Below are 5,186 nucleotides of genomic sequence, written 5' to 3'. Positions count from 1 at the left end.
TATGAGGAACAGGAGTAACAGTTCTTTACTATTTTATATATATATATATATAACAAGGCAAACAAACAACAATAGCTATGGCAGTAACAGCAAACAGAACCACAAACCCAGTCCCAGCCTTCTCGGCTGTCAGGGCCTTTCCCCTTGGGTGCACTTCTGGTCGCAGCCGGCAGGGGCGCTGGCAGCTCCCAGTGAGCAGGGCAGGTGCGATGGTTCCCCTGCGGCTGCAGGGGGCGCTCCGGAGTGAGCTCGGGGAGCACGCTGCAATGGCAGCTTGGAGTCCTGGGAAGGGATGGACAAAAAGCTTCACAAACCCCCTGGGCAGCTGATCCTGGTGCCCAGCCGGACCCTCAGGAATAGCAGGCTAGAACAGCAAGGATTAGCAGAAATCCCGGGTGGCAGATGAGATGTATCAAACTCTGGAGCTCACAGCGGGAGCCCCGGGAGGTCTCAGCAGGCAGGGCATGTGGGGCTACAGAGTAGCGAAGGCTTGAAGCAACAGCGGGGGCAGGGCGGCCGCAGCCCGGCTCCCAGCAGGGTAGGGTGAGGAAAGGGCAGTCAATAACTAACTCATGTAAGTACAAGTTAACTATTGGGAGACAGCAAATGTTAGTTCAGACAGCAGATGTTAATTACAAAACCTAAGAAGCCAAATTCACCCTAATCTTGTCAAGATAGAGGGGACAAGGATCATCTCAGAGACTGCTGAATCATTCTTCAAAGGACTACGCATTCCCAGGGAGAATGGTGAAAAGTTCAGGGGGAAGATGACTACTGGCCTTCATCAGAAAGACCCCTGAGGAAGAAGAGGAGCCTTCCTCAGTGTGACCACCAGGACATACAGCGCATGTGTGGCCCATATGCTAATGGCTTCCGAGAAATAATTTGTATAACCACACCTGTCCCAAGGAATGTGATGAATATTCATAATTTAACCCTTAATACTGTGTTGTAGGGAGCACCGGTGTGTGTTTTGGAGGAGTGATCCCCACACTCCCGGCGCACTGAATAAAGCAAATACCCACTTCTCTGACTCTGTCTCTGAAGTGTCTCCTGGCCCGGTTTCGGTGCGATTCTATCTGGCACCCCAGATGGGACCCTCTCTGCCCGGCTGCCGGATCCAGGGGTAAGCAGACCTCCCAGTTGCAACCCTGAATTTTCAGGGGGAGCTCAGCTGTCCTTTGGCTCACGGCAGGAGTAGACAAGGACCATCTGCACCAAATTAAGGTATTTCCTATTCCTTTTAAACACAGAAATACCTGCAGGTCCAGGGTTCGAGTCCCTGAGGGTGGGTTGAAAGTCCCAAGGAAGACTGGGTCTCCCAAAATTAGTCCTGGGCAAGAGGAAAAGTACTTTTTAAGGGGTTGGACCCCTGGTGGTTGGACCCCACTGTGAAAGGTACCTTTAAGGGGTTGGACCCCGCTGTCATGTGCTATTGTACTGCTATTTTTGTTTTGTCTGTTGCTCTTCTGCTGCTGTGTGAGTGAGAGTGGATGAGACGTGCTGTCAAAGTGCGAAGCGAATGAAGAGCTCTATCCACAGTTCCGTACCCCCGGTGATGGGCTTGGCCAGAGAAAAGAGAAGCGTTTGGCAAAGAGCGAATGAGTATAAATCATATAAACCGTTGGTTTGGAATTCAACCTTACTGTCCAAAGGGGGGTGGATTTTAGAGGAGAAAGATTTTAGTTACTGAATTGAGAACACCCAGGCCCCAACACTTTTCTAATATAGCCCCAGCTAATTTCCCTTTTGAAATCCCGTGCCTAGTGTGGAAACAGTTGTGAAGCTTGGGTTTTGTGTACATGTATTAGAAAGTGGTATTGTCTATTAGAAAGAGTGGACAGTGTCCAAGTTGCTGGAGGAGAGAGCTTGGTATTAGACAAGAGTGGCAGAGTATGGCTTTGTGGAAGGAAGGAGTTGGTTCTCTGGTTTTGGGGGTTTTTGGCCGTGGAAGAGAGAAAAGAGGGGGAGAAAGGACAAAAGAGGCAATGGGATCATCAGAAAGTAAGGAAATAACCCGGAAAAGTCCCCTAGGATCCGTGCTGGCACATTAGAAAGAGCTGGGGTAGTCCCTGGAGGGAATATGAAAAAGAGCACCCTAATTAAATATTGTAATCAGTGGTGGCCACTCTACAGATTGGATGATGGTGAAAAATGGCCAGAGAATGGCTCTTTAAGATATAACACTCTATTGTAATTAATGTTATTTTTAAGGAGGGAGAATAAATGGGATGAGACCTCCTATGCAGATTGTTTTTTTACCTTAAGACGCAGACCAGAGTGGCAGAAACAATGTGGCATCAATCTGGCACCACAGGACTATGGTCCTCCTCTTAGAAAAGGAGGCAAAAGGGAAAAACTGCATGAAGAGGTGTTGCTCATCATGCAGTATTGGGCAAAGATGTTTAAAGCTCAAAGCTGAGAGACACCAGGATCCCTTGGAAACCCAGGAGCTAATCGGGCGCAGTGGTGGCACCCTAACATCAGGAACAATGTCCCCAGTGCCCCAAACATCCTCAGAGGATAGTGGGGATGAAAGAACAAGTGAGACTGGCTCAGGAATATCATCCAGAACTAGGAGCAAGGCCCCTGTAGAAAAGAAGCTCATAGCACCACTTGTCTAAGTGGTGGGGCCAGACAGGGGAATAACAAAAGTTCAAACACCATTTACAGCTTTGGATTTAGATACCTGGAGGGAGGCAGCCAGAATGTATAGCGAAGACCCTGAAAAGGTAGCAAAGAAGTTTGAATTGGTTGTTAGAAATCAAGATAATAATTGGGAGGATATAGACCTAATGCTATCAGAATTAACTGAGACAGAAAAAGCTGCTTTAGTATCCACAGCAAGAACACATGTGCAGGGACAGATAGCTGCTGGGACATTGCATGGAAATGTAGATAACATTTTTCCTACAGGAGATCCACACTGGGACCCCAATTGTCAGGGTCTCCTCCCCCTGCCATGTAGCCCTGGGAGAGGGGCCCTGAGGGGACAGAGACGGGGTTTCCCTAGCCCCTAGTCAGCCTCGTTCGCCATTGGTTGTTTTGTGTTCCCCTGCATGGGCAAGGACCCTCTGGTCCCGTGACTGTGGGAGTTCCTCAGCAGAGCCCGGCCATGCAGCTGGAGAAATAAACATCTCTGAAACATCTATCAAGAATCTGTCCATATATATTTCTTTTCCATGGGCCTCCTTGTTTGGTACATCGTGTTACAGTATCCCCACTGCAACACCCAATGGTCCACAAACATATCCATTCTTAGTTAGATACAGGAAATTAGTACACTGGGGGCTCCTAAATGCTATACCTAAAACAGTTAACTGGTCATTGTTATTCAGTATTCACCAAGAAACCACTGAATCCCCAGGCGCATTTATAGAAAAATTAAGGGATAATATGAGAACACACTACACTAGACCCAGCTTCTGAAATTGGGCAGCAACAGTTAATATCCTTATTGATGGGGCAATCAGCACCACCTATACATAGAAAACTGCAAAAGATTAAGGAACCAGATAACCAAAACTTAGAGAAACTTGTAGCAATGGCATGGGAAGTTTATAAAAACAGGGCACAGCCCCACACAGTCGCAGTGGCCCAGGTCAGGGGATTGGGATTCCCCAGGGGCGGGAGAAGGCCCCCACCTAGAGGACAAAGGCAGCAATACCCAGGCTCAGATCGATGTCTGTTATGCAGTCAGCCTGGGCACTGGAAACGAGATTGTCCTATGAACCATGCCGCGACCCCAGTGACACAATCATCAGTGCCGCCGGGACCAGTGACTGAAGCACAGCTATACCATGAGTGACGGGGACCAGCGGGTCCCTCCCTAGGGGAATGGGAAGTGGAGTTTTTGGTGGATACTAGAGCCACATTCTCAGTCCTGAATCAGACTTTAAGTCCTGTAAGTAATGATTATGTCCAAGTTGTTTGGGCTACAGGGAAAACTGAGAAAGCCTATTTTTTGAGACCCTTAAAATTTACATTACGCAAAAAGATAGGAATACACCAATTTCTATATCTTCCAAACTTGCCTAAACCCCTGCTAGGCAGAGATCTATTAACCTGGTTAGAAGCAAACATGGAATTCACAGAACAAGGAATGAGACTACAGGTTCCTGAAGAAAAATTAATTTTAGCCTTAAGTTTAGCAAATATCCCTGAAAAAGGAGGAATACCCATAGATGATGAGATAATAGATCAAGTGATCCCACTAGTATGGGATGTCAAAATCCCAGGAAGACTAAAATGAGCTTCTCCAGTGGTGATTGAATTATTAGAAGGGGCACAGCCGGTGTCAGTCAAACAATATCCACTAAGGCATGAAGCACGAGTGGGTATAGAACCAATAATTGCCAAATTTATCGATCAAGGGTTGCTGAGAGAGTGTAGGTCCCCCTACAACACCCCAATTCTACCAGTACAAAAGCCAAATGGAAGTTATCGGTTAGTCCAGGACCTGAGGGCAATAAATGCAATAACAAAAACACTGCATCCCATAGTAGCCAATCCTTACACTTTACTTAAAAAATTACAAAGTGATTGGGTGTGGTTTTCTGTTTTAGATTTAAAAGATGCTTTCTTTTGTCTGCCATTAGCTAAAAAGAATCAGGAAATTTTTGCCTTTGAATAGGAAAACCCCAAAACAGGGAGAAAGAGTCAGCTCACATGGACTGTATTGCCATAAGGATTCAAAAATAGCCCCACGATATTTGGAGGTCAATTATCCCAAGAACCGGAAGCCTGGACACCACCACTTGGGGAAGGTACATTTCTGCAGTACGCTGATGACCTACTAATAGCGACAAGGACCCATGAAGACTGCAAGAACTAGACTGTAAGTCTTTTAAATTTTCTGGGACTAAGTGGATATAGAGTCTCTCCTGAAAAGGCTCAGCTAGTCCTCCAGAAAGTTACATATCTGGGGTATGAACTGGCAGGAGGGGAGAGAGCCTTGGGAGACAACAGGAAGGAGGCAATTTGTCAAATGCCCCGGCCAACTACAACCAAAGAACTGAGAACTTTTCTGAGAATGACAGGATGGTGTAGATTATGGATCTACAACTACGGACTCATTGTGAAACCTTTATACCAACTCCTAAAAGAGACTGGGGGAACTCACCTATGCTGGACACCAGAAACTAATAATGCATTTGTAACTCTGAAACGTGAGTTGATGCAAGCTC

The 5,186-nt window shown here is 46.7% G+C and overlaps 1 long non-coding RNA gene across 1 annotated transcript; it reads left to right on the top strand.

Moving 5' to 3' along the window:
* The first annotated feature begins 455 nt into the window (after positions 1-455).
* On the top strand, positions 456-3,620 carry LOC116437409. The gene is made up of 3 exons (XR_004237284.1): positions 456-543; positions 1,911-1,916; positions 3,607-3,620. It is a non-coding gene; the product is annotated as an uncharacterized LOC116437409 (long non-coding RNA).
* Positions 3,621-5,186: the final 1,566 nt, after the last annotated feature.

Source organism: Corvus moneduloides, chromosome W, assembly GCF_009650955.1.
Source record: "Corvus moneduloides isolate bCorMon1 chromosome W, bCorMon1.pri, whole genome shotgun sequence".
NCBI classification, from domain to species: domain Eukaryota; kingdom Metazoa; phylum Chordata; class Aves; order Passeriformes; family Corvidae; genus Corvus; species Corvus moneduloides.
Note: the sequence above shows the minus strand (reverse complement) of the source record. Positions and strands in the feature narration are given on the sequence as shown.